This window comes from Sciurus carolinensis, chromosome 11 (genome assembly GCF_902686445.1).
Source record: "Sciurus carolinensis chromosome 11, mSciCar1.2, whole genome shotgun sequence".
NCBI lineage: Eukaryota > Metazoa > Chordata > Mammalia > Rodentia > Sciuridae > Sciurus > Sciurus carolinensis.
Window position 1 is genome coordinate 62,896,321 of NC_062223.1, and position 17,278 is coordinate 62,913,598.

At 39.1% G+C, this 17,278-nt stretch overlaps 1 protein-coding gene across 1 annotated transcript in view; it reads right to left on the reverse strand.

Annotated features, from left to right (window-relative positions):
• Positions 1 to 17,278, reverse strand: part of Spon1 (spondin 1) — a 287,820-nt gene that overhangs the window by 189,986 nt on the left and 80,556 nt on the right. The gene's annotated exons all lie outside the window — the stretch shown is intronic.

Genomic DNA, 17,278 nt, shown 5'->3' on the forward strand with positions numbered 1-17,278 from the left:
AGAGATGACAAGAAAGTAGAAGGGATACTATTAGAAAGAGGAAGGGGATTGAGGGAGGGTGAAGGGGAGGTTAATGACCTGTCATGGATATGGGTGGGAATGATCAAAGTATGTTACATGTATGTATGAATATATCACAATGAAACCCATTATTCTGTATTAAATGTACTAATAAAAAAGAGAAAGGCAACCCTAACCCTTCTAAACTCACTCTGTGAAGTCGGTATTACATCATTACCCTGTTTCCAAAACAAGATAAGGACACAACAAAACAAAAACAAAAACAAAAAAAAGAAAAGAAAAGAAAGAAAGAAAACTATAGAATAATATCCTTGATGAACACAGATGCAAAATTCTCAATAAAATACTAGTAAATCAAATTCAGTAGCACAGTAAAAATATCACGATCAAGTTGGTTTCATCCCAGGAATGCAAGGATGGTTCAACATATGCAAATCAATAAATAATACAATATTTAATAATACATCAACAATAATATGTAATCAATACAATCATCAATCAATAATACATCAACAGCATGAAGGCTAAAACTCATATGATTATTTCAATACATGCTGAAAAGCCATTTGATGAAATTCAGTATCCCTCTTTTTATGATAAAAGCTCTGAATAAATTAGGTACAGAAGGATTATGTGTTAATATAATAAAGACTACACATGACAAACTCACAGCTAACATCATAGTGGACAGGGAAAAACCGAAAGTGTTTCTTCTAAGATCAGTAATAACACATCACATTCACTATTATTGCTTTTATTTGAAATAGTACCAGAAGTTTAGCTAGAGCAATTAGGCAAAAGAAAGAAATAAAAGGCATGCAAATAGGAAGGAAGGATATCAAACTATCTTTGTTTGAAGATAATATGATTCTATATGTAGAAATACTAGAGATTCCACCAAAATACTATTAGAACTGGTAAACAAATTAAGAAAAGTAACAGGATAAAAAAACCAACATATAAAATTCAATAGCTTTTCTATATATCAATAATAAATTTGTCAAGAAGAAATCATGAAAGGAATCTCATTCATGAAAACTACCAAAAAAAAAAAAAAAGAAAAGAAAAAAAAGAAAAACAAAATAAAACAAAACCAAACAGCAACCCAAAACAAAAGAAAGAAATACCTGGGTTGGGGGTAAAACTTAATGGTAGAGCAAGTGCCTACCATACATAAGACACTGGGTTCAATATCCAACACTGCAAAAACAAAACCAAACCTAGAAATAAACAAAATCAAGGAACTGAAAGACCCCTACAATGAAAATTACAAAAACAGTGATGAAAGAAATTGAAGAAAACACACACAAAAAGGAAAGACCTCCCATATTCATGGATTGAAAGAATTAATATTGTTAAAATATCCATACTATTCTAAGTGGACTATAGACTCAGTGTATTCCCTGTCAAAATACTAGTGACATTCTTCGCAGAACTAGAAAAAACAATACTAAAATTCACATGGAAGAACAAAACTCCAGATTGGCCAAAACAATCTTAAGCAAAAAGTAAAAGGTGGGTGCATCACAATACCTGATTTCATGACTCACAAGCTGTAGTAACCAAAACAGCATGGTATTGGCATAAAAATAGACCCAGTGAACAGAATAGAGATCCCCAAAGAAACCATGCGGCTAATCCTTAACAAAGACACCAAAAACCAGGGACAGCCTCTTTAATAAATGGTGCTGAAAGAACTGAGTATCTACAGGGAGAATATTGAAACTTGACCCCTATTCTCTCACCCTGTATGAAAGTCAACTTAAAATGGATCAAAAACTTAAAGGGCTGGGGTTGTAGCTCAGTGGTAGAGCGCTTGCCTGGCAAGTATGAGGCACTGGGTTTGATCCTCTGCCACCTCCACAATCCTCAGCACCACATAAAAATAAATAAATAAAATAAAGGTATTGTGTCCATCTACAACTAAAAAGCATTTTTAAAAATTAAAACTTAAAGGTAAGACCCAAATCTACTAGGAGAAAACATAGGGGAAGCACTTCGAGGCATGGAAGTGCTTTAAGACATTGGAACAGGGAATGATTTTCTAGATAGAACTTGCAAAGTACAGAAAATCGAAGCAAAAAATGATAAATGGAATTACATCAAACTGAAAAGCTTCTGTACAGTAAAAGAAACCACCAACAGGATAAAGAGGAAATCTACAGAATGGTACAACTATTCATCCAACAGAGGGTTAATATCTGGAAAACATAAGGAACTCAAAAAATTGAGCACCCAAAACCTAGTATTCCAATTAAAAAAGGGTAAGTGATCTGAGTAGAGACTTCTCAAAAGAACAACTGCAAATGACCAACAAATATATGCAAAATGCTCAATATCATTAGCTACTGGGGAAATGCAAATCAAAACTACAGTGAGATACCATCTTGCCCCAATTAAAATCGCTATTACGAAATAGAAAAAAAAAATGCTGGTGAGAATGTGAAGAAAAAGGAATGCTTACATCGTAGGTGGGGATGCAAATTAGTACAGCCAGTAGGGAAAACAGTATGGATATTCCTCAAAAACAAGAAATAGATGATACAGCTATCTTGCTTCTAGGTGTACATGTCAAGGAAATCAAATCAGCATACCAAAGAGATACCTGTATGCTTATGTGTACTGTGGCACTATTCACAACAGATATGGAATCAAAAGGAAATATGGTATTTGTACACATTGGGATATTATTCTACCACAACGAATGAAATTCTATCATTTGCAGAAAAATGGATGGAACTGGAGGACATTATGTGACCTGAAATAAGTCAAACACAGAATGACTAGTACTTCATGTTCTTTCTTACTATGGAAGTTAAAGTTGAGTAGTGATCACTAGAAGTTGGGGAAGTTGTGTATGTCATATTAAAAGAGAGGCTGGATTTGATCAGTGTGTGCTATATGTATACATAGAAATATCACATTAAGCCCCATTAGTAAATACAGTTAGTAGTTTAAACAAATTTTCTTTACGTGTGTGTGTGTGTGTGTGTGTGTGTGTGTGTGTGTGTATAGTGCTGGGGATCAAACTCAGAGCCTCATGAATGCTAGGTAAGCACACTACCACGGAGCTACATCCTCAACCCCCAAAAACAAATTTAAATGACTTGCCTGACGTGATTACTAATTGATGTGCAGAACTCCATCTCAGATCTGGGAGTCCACCTTCTTATCTAGGATGCTAAATAGCCTACTCCAGAAGGCAGCTGGGTCTGTAATTTTGGGCAACTGGAATTTGAACAGGGGCATTCTTCTGGGGGAAGAAAATGAGCCACTGAGGTTAGGCAGGGAGACCGATGCCCACCAAGGGTGAGACAGGTGAGGAGCTGAGAGCAGGGAACCCCTAAGATGGGCTTGAGTTTGTGGACCCTGAAAGCAGCAAATCCTATCAGCTATATATGGAGCTCCTCTGAGAAGTTTTGTGGCGCTCCCTTAGTTTGCACCAACATCTGGATGACTAGTGTTACCTGGCTTCAGCTGTGATGTGCGTATTAAGGGATGACCTTAAGTCATGCTTAAGCTTGGAGGAAAGGTGGAGATAGCAATCATCCAGGGCAGAGATTCAGAGTGTAGACCCAGCAATGTGGCTGAGGTGGCAACAGCTCATAGTTTTTGGTTTATGTCTTAAGTCCCCAAGAATCCCTCCTAAATTCTTGGGAAGTCAGTTTTAGCAGAAGTCTGGTTTTTCTATAGTTAAGGAAGAAGTAGTTCCTAACTAAAAATTTTCAAAAACTCCATTTCATTTAAAAGACCCAGGGGTCACCCTTTTAAGAGTCAGTCAATATAACTGGTCAATATACCTGGTCAATATACCTGGTTCTGTTTAGAGCAGCCACTGTGGCTTCTAGCACTGGTTGGGTGAGGTTGAGGATCAAGACTATCAAATTTTGATTTCAGAGCTGAGATTCAGGGTTGTGCCAGTTTTTTTTTTTTTCCCTTTGGGTGGAATCTTTTTTTTTTTTTTTTTCCAGAACAGCACATAACAAATTGTTAACTGATGAAGAAGAAAAGTTGGGTTTTCCATCACAATGTACAAAGAAACAAATAGAAAGAAATGCAATACACATATTATTGCATAGAATGTTTCCACTACAGAGGCACTGTCAATTGATGGGACACACGATAGATGGTAAAAAGTCAAATCCAAAGCCAAATGAGACCACTGGAAGCCATACACATAACAGGAAGAGGAAAGAAAGCAGAGTCGGGTAGTGGGTTTACCTAGCAACACAGCTGGTGCAAAGGAAGATTCTTCTAAGCACTGTGGACTGGAACGGCAGGGCCGATCAAGTACATACTGACTCATCAGATTTCCACCCAGAGCCACAGATGTGTTTAATTTTATACACTGAGACCAATTTGCACACTGTGAGCATGCACAAAGCCAGCTGCCTGGCCACATAAGCGTGGTAGATATGTAAGTGGGAGAGTTCAGTTGCTGTATCAGGGGCTCTGTTTGCTTTCACTGGTTTCCTGATTCCAGAACTGCACATCAGCTCTGCAGCATGCATTTGGGGTGGTGGCCTGGTTGCTGGTCCTTTATCACTTCCCGATTTCCCCTGCCCTCTGGGAGGCTTCTCTGGATAGCTGGGGAAGTTGATCAGAGTCTGGGTGTAATTACCACAAAACAGCCTCTGACTTAAGAAAAAAACAAAATGAAAACTGGACTTTGGACCATGTAGGAGATGAGAGCTAACCGATCCTGCCCCCAAATTGCAATTAGAGCAATTCTGATGTCAACGTTAATCATGCCGATTTATGTTTTGAATAAAATCCAAATGATGAATATAATGATTATTTCTGTTTCTGCTTCCCCTTCTCTTTCTCCTCAAAAACTGGCAATAACACTAAAGTCAAATTAAACATCTGTTTGAAAAATAAGCTGGAGCGCTGATGACAGCTGCCCCAGACTTACAAATGCACCACAGCTGTCAAACTCTAAATTAACAATGATTTTCATTTATGAATAGCATAGAACTAAGACATAAAGGAGCTTTTTCTCCTCAGTTTTCCCAGCTTCCAGGGACTGTTAAATGTGAACTGTTAGGGAAATGCCCAAGAAAAAACAAACGGAGTTGAAATCAACCCACAATAATTAATCATGGAGGGAGTAGGGAGCATTCTTCTTATATAATCTCATTTCTTCACTGGCTTGAGTTTGGGTATTCTCTGTGGCAATCAGGCTTGTAGAGATGCAAATAATTTGCAGAAAATTCTTTGATTAGTAGTTGAGAATGAATAGTGATGGAGCTGGTGAACGTTGATGGAGGAAAGGCATTTCCTATAGCATTAGGGACCTCTGCTCATCTGTCAGCATCATCTGCATCTTCAGTGAGCCTCAGCCCTCGCTTCTTCCAGGGGAAGTAACGAATGCCCTTTACACGACTGTTACACTGCGGTCACATATGGGTGTAAAAGATCTAATCAAGACATCTTGGTGACAGGATAAAATATGCCACGCTGCTTCACACTTACTTCACGACCATGAAAGACCAAGTACAGTCATACTCTGCATAATGATTGTTTGGTTAATGACAAGTCCATGTACGATGGTGGTTCCCTAAGAATATATCACCAAGTGATGTCATAGCTGTATCAGTGTGTGTAAGTACACTGTTTGATGTTCACACAGGACAAAATCTCCTGAAGATGCAGGTCTCTGAACACATCCCCACTGAAAAGTCATGAATGATTGTAGATGTAGAACTATTTTTGAATCTTTTTCTACTCTCAGAATCGTTACTGTCCTTCTAAGGATGGGTTGAAGCTCAGGAGTGGGGCAATGTTTATTATCTGGTTAAAAAATACAGGCTACAGTTATGATATTTAGTACTTTTTCATTGGTGCCTAAAGTTCCCATTTTTATCCTTTGATTATCTCATGTCAAAATATTCACAGAGGTAAACAAATTGTGGTACGTCCATACGATAGAATACTATTGAGCTACTTAAATGAATAAAATATGGTTGGCCCTTTGAGAGTGCTACTTCCACAAATTTAATCAACTGCATATCAAAAATATTTGAAAAAAATTTGTGTCTCTATCAAGCCCATACAGACTTTTGTTCCTCATCATTATTCCCTAAAAAATGTAGTATAACAACTATTTACATAGAATTTACATTGTGTTGGGCATTACAAGATGATTCAAAGTATATGGGAGAATGCACATGGGTTAGATGCAGATACTGCAACACACTATTTTATATAAGAAGATTGAGCATCCTCACATTTTGGCATCTGTGAGGGGTTCTGGAAATAATCCCCATGGATGCTTGACGGATAATTGTACTGATATATGTTACAACATGGATGAACCTCAAAATCATTATGCTAAACTTAAAAAACCAGAAAGAAAAGGTCTCATATTATGTGATTCTATTTATATGAAATACTGGGAATAGGCAAATCCACAGCTAGAGAAAGCAACTTGATGGTTGCTGTAGACTGGTGGAAGAGGAAAATGGGAAGAAACTGCTCTGTGAGTAATGGATTTTACTTTGGTGTGAAGGACATATTTTGGAGTTAGGTAAAATGTGAAATACTAAATGCTACCAAATTGATCACTTTAAAATGATTTATTTTATATCATGTAAATGTAACCTCAATTTAAAAAAATGTTCACAGGGTCAAAACATCCTGTTTGATCCCACTCTGACCAGGGCAGAGAATACATTGGCAACTCTGCTTCATCAATGGAATAGGATTGGACCTGATCTTGCTACCACAGACTGGGTGCCTTGTGCACAACTAGGGTGGGCCACGTGCTCTTGCATGCCCCTCAAATTGCATTCACCCCTGGGTCTGCATCATGTTGGTACCATCCACAGATCAGGGCTTTAGTTTAGTCACCTGAGCTTCTGTTTACTGCTGTGCCTAGAGCTCTGTCTAGCGTCTGCTCCTCTGCAGCCAGTACTTCCTGTTTAATCCTTGCCAGTTTCCTCTCAGGGGCTGGATCCTGAACCTGGGATCTCAGCTGCTAAATGAAACTGCTGTCATTGGATCATTCCCCTGGACATGTGCCACAGCTGGCCTTCCAGGAACACTTAGCATCTGGATTCCACCTTTTTGATGATAGGTTCTGGGGTATCTGAGTCTCCTGAAGCCAACATGTTGCCTTTTGGCCATGGCATTGATCTTTCCAAATGCTCCAGTTAGGTGGGTTTCCCACTTCTTATCTGCAGATTTCTGGCTTTTTTGTTGGTTAGGGTGACTGAGGTTCTAGCCTGACTCAAGTGAAGGCCTGTGACTTACTACAAAGGAGTCTCTGGTTCTTCTTGCTACCCAATGCCAGAAAAATTGTGGGGTAGTGTCACTCCAATCACAGATCCTCCTAGCCCTGCCATTTTTCCCTAAGTCACATAGTCATCCCATGTTGGTTTTCTGTGTTGTTTTTCTCTTAGATAAAAAGAGTTGGTGAGCCTTGTGAAGTTATGAACACTAGCTAACTCTCTTTGATACTCACACTCTCTTCCTACTAATAAGCCTTTCTTTTGCCAGGTCCCTGGGCTCATTTTGCATTTCCTAAATGGCATTTAATTTCTTCACTTAGGGAACAACATCTTCCCCAGGAGGCAATCCAGGGACCCCTGATTTACAGGAGGCACTCTGCCTGCTACTACACACCAACTGAGGAAGAAAGTGAGGGGGGAGGGGCAGGGAGTTGGTCTCTGTCAGTGTAATTTGTTGATGGTTCGTTCAACAAGGGCTCAGGTGGAAGTGGCCTTAAGTCACAGCTCCATTACTTAACTGCCTTACTGACCTGAATACTCTCTAAATCTCAGTTTTCTCATCAATAAAATGAGAATAATGTAGTGAAGATCTCATAGGGTTTCTATGAGGATTAAGACAAGCCATGCAATGTACCTAGCATAGTGCTTAGACATACTTATAGGCTACTTATACTATTATTTAATTAATCAATATATTGGGCATTGTCTTAATATGTTAGGGCAGGGACTAGGGGTATGGCTCAGCAGTAGAGCACTTGCTTAGCACTCACAAGGCCCTGAGTTCAGCACCTAGCACTCCAAAAAAAATTCTGTTAGAACTGTTGTAACAAAATACCATAAACTAGATGTCTCAGAAAGAACAGAAATTTAGTTCTCATTGTTCTGGAGGACAGGAAGTCCAGGATCAGGGCGCAAGCAGAGTCAGTGTCTAGTAGGTTTACTCTTTCGGGTTTACAGATGGTTGTCTTCTCATAACCTCATGTGATAGAGAGCACAGTGAGCAAGCTTTCATCTCCCCTTCTAAAGGCACCAACCCTATTCATGAGGCTCCACCCTCATGATCTAATTACCCCCAAAGGCTCATCTCCTAACACCTGCATTACAGATAAGATTCAACCTATGAATTGAGGTAGGAGGAACTCTGTGCATCATTTCACATCCTCTCAGCTCAACTCTGACTTCTACTCCTATTGCAGTGAACAGCTCTGCCCCACTGTAATTGCATAATGCACACCTTGCCCACCTGCTTCCTGCCCCAGATCTCTGGTGCTGTAGCAAGTGTTCAGAATCTGTCTAACACACATATGCAACTCAGAGGAGTTCATGCTTATAGAGCCACCCACCTTGTTCCATGGAGGAAGGAGGGCAATGGATAGTGGCTTCTGCCCTTTGCCCTTGGGCACATTGTTCTGATACACACATCACAAAAAACTTCCCCAAAGGCCCCCATGGGATCAAGCACCAGTTGCCTGCAGTGATGGCCAAGTCCATAACACTTAACCAGATTGCTACCCCATCCCTCACATGGGTTCACAAAAACAGCTTCCTAAATTAATTCCCTTCTATAAGCTTTTATCTCAACTGGATTTTAGGAACAACGAGGTGAAAAATCAATAATTATTGAGTCCCTAGCACTAGCGTATGCATTTGAGCAGGAATCACTGAATTTTTTCTACCAAAAGCCGGCTGAGAAATATTTCAGGTTTTGTAGGCCACGTGTGGTCTCTGCTGCTATGTTTCAACTCCGTTGCTTAATTGTGAAAATAGACCTAAGCAATATGTAAATAAAGGAATGTGGCCATGTTCCAATAGAGCTTTACAAAAAACAAAATGCAGTAGGCTGAATTTGGTCCATGGACTGTGCTTTGCCAATCCCTGCATTTGGGCCACAATGAGGAGTGAAATTGATCCCTGCTTTCATGAAGCTCAGAGTCCTGTGTGGGCAAAAATTCCTAGAAATGAGCCTAAAAAGGAGATGAGCTGGACTGGGGGTGGTGCTCAGTGGTGGCGTGCTAGCCCAGCCTGTGCAAGGCCTGGGTTCCCTCCCCAGCACTGCAAAAAAGAAAAAAAAAAAAAAAAAAAAAAGCATTTGGAGAAAGTCATGAAGAACCTTGAGCACCATGCTGAGGTTTTCTGACTTGTTTCTTTGGCCATGGGAAACAATGAATGAGTTCTTAGATCTCACAGCGGCTGTAACTAAGAGTAGGTTATTTCACTGGCAAGAAATATGTTGTTCCTTAGCGTTTTGTGAAACCCAGCTCTGCCAGAGGGCTGCTTCCTCTCACTCCTGCAGCATCTGAGAGACGCTCCCATTACTGTTTTCTATCCTGGACTGTGTCAACGAAGCCCAAGTCCCTTACCTGGTATCCTCGAAGTCAGAGGTGTTTTGGAATTCAGAATACTTTTGGATTTCAGAAAGAAAATATAATGCATATTCCAGGTATATTTTTAGTGCCTGGGCAGGGCCTGGGACAGCATTTCACACTCAAACACATTAATATTTACACTAAAAGACTACAGTAAGTCAAGTCAGTTCCGGGCAGGTTTTGTCCCTAAATGAGTAATGAAAAATATTTTGGATTTCAGAACTGCAGATGAAGGTCAGTGCACCAACTGGTTTTATTTGTTTGTATCCCTAGACAGTGAGAACCTCAGACAACCTCTCAGTCCTCAGTGCCTGTATACAGGAGGGACTCAACATATGTTACCAAAGAAATAAGGAGCGAAGAAAGGCTGGAGAACAGAGTTCAGCGAGGGGTGCTGTGGAGGGTCATTTGGGGACTATGCTGAAGGACATGGAGGGCCTCCATGTTCTCGCCAGGACTTGAACTGCATCTTACAGTGATGGGGAGTCTGCTGGGGTTTGTTAGGTAGGTGGTATGACTCAGCTCCCAAGGAAGACAGCAAGTCTTACAGTAGAGTGAAAGGGATCAGTGGTCAGGAGCTAGTGCGATGGGTTAGGAGGTTCTTGCAAGGGAATGGTGAGAAGTGTCTATGAACGGGCAACCAATGCAAAGCAAGTGGTAGCAGAGACCTTTACAAGCCCCACGGTCAATACCTGGTTGCTAATGAAACAGGGAGACCAGGCATCAGAGTGCAACCTGATATCTCTGCAGTCCGAGATAGTGAAGTGCAGTATTAAGATCGCAGGCTCTGGAGTCCAGAGGATTCTGTTTGAAACCCATATCTGTCACCTACACTGACCTTGGGCAAATTACTTAACCTCTCTGTGCCTCAGCTTCCTCTTTAGCATCTACATCAAAAGGTTGCTAAAAGGATGAAATAAATATTTGTAACACACGAATACAGTGCCTGACTCTTGGCTATTATTAGTGTGGTAAACAATCACTGTTTCATAAAGTTGAATTTCCCAGATGGTTCACCAAATGACTGTGTCCTCAGGAGAAGAATGATCCTTCTAGGAAGGGATAAGTAGGTGTTGGAAATATACCCAGAGATAATAAATTCATGGAACAGGAGGATTACTTCAGAAGACAAAATGTGTCAGACCTAATGGAACAAGACTTCTGGTGGGGTCTGTAAACATCCATTCTACTTAGAGGGTCTTTTTCTTTTGATCAGTTGCTATTTTGCTGTAATAGGTTGCAACAGTCTTACAGCATTATGGAACGCTAGGGGAACTTTACATGCCAGGCCATTCATTTGTAGGGAGAAGGCTTTAAAGAGGGCTGCCTGGAAAGCTTGTAATTTAGAAATGTTCAAGTCCTTTGCATCCAAATGGAAAATGGAAATGATGTCAGGTTTGCCAAAAGGAAAATTGTAATCGCTGTGCGCTAGCCTTCCCAGCCCTCTTGGACAGAGGTACACAACCCACCAAGGGGGTTGCAGAGCTGTCATTTACGGACAGTAGGCAGGCTGTAGCTTATTCTACCAGGTTGCCTTCTCCCAGGAATATTACCCCAGCATTGCAACACAAATGTGCTTCTTGCAAACGAGGGCTCAGTGACAAAGCTGGTGTCTCCTCTTTCATCTGTTCTGAACTTTCTTGCCAGACTTAAACATCCTGATTAACTCATTAATGAAACTTTCTCAGAGCACATCATCCACTGTTCAACCACCACTGATGGTTCCCTTGCTGTCTTTGAATCAAGTTCAGTTTCTTCGTGTTGACACTGGACCTCTAGGATCTAGCAATGGATTTTGGTGCACAGAAACCCTCTCCTCTCTGATCACTGTCTCCCAGGGCTGCCATGTTCACTCTCACCTTCAAGTTCTTGCTTCAGTTTTCATTCTGTCCACTCCCTTCACCTGGAATTACCTCTTCCCTACCATCCATTGAACCAAACCCTACCACTGCCTTTAAGATAGAAATGCTAATGCTTCCAAGCAGCTCTGATTATTCCATTCCTCACTCATCTCCTCTCTAAATTCTAACCAAGCTTAATTTGTCCCTTGTTCATGTCTGCCTTGGGTTTGCTCATTTTTGCATACATATTTTTATTTATACCATGACCAGAATGAAAGTGTCTTAAAAGTTGGCATCATCATTTATACTCTACTCTGAGTCTTTCTTAGCACCTGGTATATATTTTGGGCACATGGTAGGTGCACATGGAATACTGGTTGGTAGGTTTCTCAAATACTGCCTTTGACATGAAAAAGAAGGAAACTTTCCTAGCTAGATAAAGGGTCTCCTTCAACTTTATTAAAGGCATCAATTTTAAACCTACACTACTACATATTTTACTTAAAAGTGAAATATAATGTATTCCCATTAAGAATAAGCTTGACTACCATTATCTAATTATATAATACCTCTAACATATTAGAGGTACAAGACAACAAAATAGAAGATGAAAAAGAAACACAAAGTATATGTATTCATTTTTAGATATGATGATTTACATTTACTATCCCCAAAGCATGAAAGCACAAGCTATGGGAACTACCAGGGGGTGTTCAGCATTGTCCAGATGGAAACATCGTATACAAAAGTCAGTGGTTTTCCTAAGCACAAACCATCAGTGGTTAGAAAGCATAAGAGGAAAAAAGTTCCTATTCACAAAAGCAACAAGACTATAAATCAACCATGGGGTGGTGGGGGGAAGTCTCATGAGAATGAGCGGCCTAAACGAAAAAAAAAAAAATCATAAAATTTTATGAAGCATATAAAAGATCCAAAAAAATAGGAATATACCATGCTTTTGACTGGAAAACCATATGATAGGAATGCCAACTTTTCCCACATCAAACTATTAATTCAGTGCAACATCATTCAAAATCCCAATATAAGATTTTATTGAACACAGACTTATTCTATGACCACCCTGGAATTATGAATCTGCTTGAATGACCATGAACATTTTGAATTAGAAGATTAATGAGTGCTGACCTGTTATCAAAACATAACATTTTGCTATAAAATGGTGTAGGTTTCATAGAAGAAGAGATTTAAAAAAAAGACCAATAGAACACAACAGAGTTGTATAAAATTTTTGTATTCGACAATGTAGCATTTCAAAGCATTGGAGAAAGGATATTTTATTTGATAAATGAATGGCATAACTATCCATTTTGGAACCAAGGTGGGTTTAGATTTTCCATTTGTGCTGTTGTTTTTGGTTTGCTGCTCCAGATATCACCCTCTACACCTTGGTCTTTGCCTGAGTGGATACTCTATGGACTGTGTCAGTGTGCTCCATGACCCCCATGGTTCATGGGGGCTCAGGGGGAACCCACAGGGAAACAGAGAAAGGGAGTGGGACGGGACCTCAGGGTGTTTGCCTCAGGCTAGCTGCTTCCCTAAACCAAAGGTCTCAGCTCATGGCTCACATAAGGGAGTGGTCTTTACCCTATCCTCTCCATCATCTCCCCATGCCCCTTTAGACCTGGGTGGTATGGGCTTCCATCACGATTATTTTACCCACACCATTGTAAATAGACCCTTTATTCAGTTTTCCTTTGGCACCTCACTTAGAACATGCCATCCATTTCCCATGGTGGCAAATATCAATTATTCACAAAATTAAATTCCAGGAATACCTAATTTTTAAAATCTATACAAATATTTTAAATGTGGAAAAATATAATCTTGAGTGTAGAAGAATTTTTGACCAAGATAAAAAATCAAAATCCCTAGGGGAAAACATGAGTACCATTAGTCAAATCAAAACTTAAGTTTTTGGATGATTAGACACCCATGAGCAAAGTTAAAAGGAAGGTGGAGAGAAATATTTGAAATGTATAATGGAGTGTTATTTTCAGAACTACATAGAGATTGATTTTAAATATAAATGTTTTAAATAAAATTATATATTATAAACTTACATTTATATACAAATGTTTTCTAAATGTTTTTTAAATTTAATAATTTAATATTTTTATTTTTACAGACTGCAATGACATTCCTCCTAGAAATAGAGAAAGCAATCATGAAATTCATCTGGAAGAATAAGAGACCCAGAAGAGTCAAAGCAATCTTGAGCACAAAGAGTGAAACAGGAGGTATCACAATATGAGACCTTAAACTATATTACAGAACAATAGTAACAAAAACAGCATGGTATTGGCTCCAAAATTGGCAGGCAGACCAATGGTACAGAATAGAGACAAACCCACATAAATATAGTTACCTCACACTAGACAAAGGAGCCAAAAACATACAATGGAGAAAAGATAGCCTCTTGAGCAAATGGTGCTGGGGAAACTGGAAATCTAGATGTAGTTAAATGAAACTTAACCTCTATCTCTCACCCTGCACAAAACTCAACTCAAACTGGATCAAGAACCTAGGAATTAGACCAGAGACCCAGAAAAATAGGATGGATTCAAACTAAAAAGCTTTTTCTCAGCAAAGGATACAATTAATAATGTGAAAAAAAGGGCCCACAGAGTGGGAAAAAGAATCTTTGCTACATGAACTTCAGATAGAGCATTATTCTCCAAAATTTATAAAGAACTTAACAAAACTTTACACCAAAATACAAAGAACCCAATCAATAAATGGGCCAAGGAACTGGACAGACACTTTACAGAAGACATATAGTTGATTAATAAATAAATGAAAAAGTGTTCAACATCTCTAGTAATTAGAGAAATGCAAATTAAAACAACTCTAAGATTTCATCTTACTCCAATTAGAATGGCTATTATTAAGAACACAACACAATAACAGGTGTTGGCATGGATGTGGGGAAAAAGGCACACTTGGATGTTGTACCATGTTATTGGTGCAGCCACTCTGGAAAGCAGTATGGAGATTCCTCAGAAAACTTGGAATGGACCCACCATTTGACCCAGCTATCCCACTCCTCGGTTTATACCCAAAGGAATTAAAATTAGCATACTACAGTGATGCAACCACATCAATGTTTATTTTTATATCTTTATAATATAAAATATATAAAATCAATTTTAAAAAGACACATCATTAGAAAAATGAACAAGAATATGAATGGGCCATTCACAGGAGTACTACAATACCATATGAAAAAACTTCTAATATATAAGTAATAGGGAAAATATAATCAAGATAATCATTTTGGCAGCATCTTAAAGATTGATAATGTTGAGGGCTATTGAATCAGTAAGGAACAAGGTCTCTTGTTTCACAGGGAGAGAATTTAGTTTGGCAAGCCTTTTGGAGGAAAATCTGGTAGTGTCTACTGAAATGATAAATGTTCATCCTTTATGATCCATATTTTGGCATCTACTGTGGACAAAAGTTCGCATATTTGTCCAACAAGGCAGCATCAGGATGTTCATCATAACTCTATTTGTAATAATAAAAAACTGGAAACAATCTAGTCATGAACTATGTAATAATTAACACATTCATACTATAGGTTACATTTAATTATTTTTAAAAACCAGGTAGATCAATATGGACTGATCTGGGCATCTCTCAATGTGTTTTATTTAGTGAAAAAACATTCAAGTTCAGGACATTTATGTACAGCACAATACCATGTGTGAAAATTTAAATTCTCACAAAAAATGAAACTGTACTTCTGTGTTGACCTTTATGAATATAAATGCACAAAAGGTTTAAAACATACACATCAAATTGGCATTTATTGCTGTCTTTGTTTGGGAAACTAATTTATTGGAGGAGATGTCAGGGACTCTTCACTTTTCCTCTCTTCTATATTTTTCTGTATTTCACTCCTTTTTGTATTGTCTGAAATTTTACAACATAAATGTATTTATGTCCTATAAAATTATTATTTCTTTAATTAAGAGTTATAGCTTATATATAATTCCTTTAGAAAAAAATACAGGAAGAACAAGAAACTTAGAAATTAAATGGATGTGTGATTTCAAGAAGCTGCCTAATTCCCTGGGGCCCATCTCCTCCTTTGTAAAATGGGGATATTCTGCAGTGAAGACCAGACTAGTCAAAGCTGGCTAGGTGTGCGGCCGAGATCCTGGCACACAGAAAGTGTTGGTTGTTTTCTTCTCTCTCTCCCATTTGACCTGTGAGAACTAAAGGGCCAAGAACCCATCTTGGTGGCCTGGATATCCTGGATGCCTGGGCAGATAGAAGCTCAGTCACATGTTTCAAATGAGTGAATGAACAAGACACATATGTTAATTGTTAATGGATCAACATATGTTCACATATGTTGGTTGTTAATGGGTAAACAATCTTTCTGGATTCCACCAGGAAGATCAAATTCTTCTGGTTTGTGAGAACAATAAATCAAAGAAAACCAGCACACGGACAGGAGGATGTGGGTTTTTAGTGTTGGGCAATTCATTGCACAGACCTGACATTTTCAAACTCTTCTTCAGAGCCCCAGGCTCTGTGGAGTGACCAGTCTACCATGGGATAGGGGTTTGGGTACTGGAGAGCCAAGCTGAAAATCCAGTTCCAGCCTGAGAGACAGAATACACTAACAATGTCCAGGCCATATATAACAAGGACAATAGAATTCTAGCCCCAGCGTCTGCATCATTTGGTCTAGAACATCAAGAATTGATCAATGACTGCAAACTTCTCTATTTTTGCTCTCATCACTTACCCCAATTTCAACCCAGGACCAACCAGAGAAAGCCAAATATGCCCTCCTCACTAATCACTTAAGATGCTCCACGTCTCCTTAGCCTGCTCCAGCTTCCCCATGCCACCAACTTCCCATCAGAGCAGAATGAAGCCTTCCCTTTTTTTACCACTGCACAACTTCCCCACTCCTCTGCCTGCCTTTGAGTATCTGCCACATGCCAGTTATGGTGACCAACTTCCTTGCTATACAGAATAGCAAGCTCTGAATCAGCCTCTATACTCATTTCAGTAGTTTTTGTTCATCTCCTCAGTACCTTATCCCACATTTCAACTAGATACATGTCAATGTGGCTTATAGATAAGATTTACTTAAGAAATTTTATTGCTAATTTAAAAAAATTGATGTAGGTTAATGCCAAGAACCAAATGTCTCAAGGAATCTGAGGAAGGATGCTCATCTTGCATTAAACTAAGAAAGAAACAAGTAGTATCCAGATGCACGTCAGTAAAGGGAGGTCAGACAAGAGAGGGCTGAGTCTGGGCTATGGTGTGATGCTTCCAGAGACCTCTGTGGGGGTTTTTCTACAAACCAGGCATAGTTGAAATCTAGGAACTGCAGGGACTAGACTGCCTAGGAAGGAGACTTTCTTATCAGCATAACTTCATGGGTGGGCTGGATTAACCAGAATGGGAAGTCTGTTAAAATGCCTACATTAGACAAATGGACCAAATACATAAATAAGATCTTAGGGGATTTAAAGAAGAGGAAGATGGTTGGGCAGCTCCCAGCTCTCATCTCCATGAAAAAATGACATCTTGGATGCTAGGATTGGAACCCTGCCATCTACTCATGAATATTTGCATGTTTGAAATTTTAAATTTACAGTATCATTCCTTATAGACCTTTAAATCTAAAATAGCTTATGGTTGTTTCCCAATCTGGCAAATACTTACTAATGTCAACACACACACAAACATACATACACACACCACACACATACACAAAAGATCTTTATGGTCAAATAAGTTTGGTACATGGTGGGTGAAACCATGTTCAGCA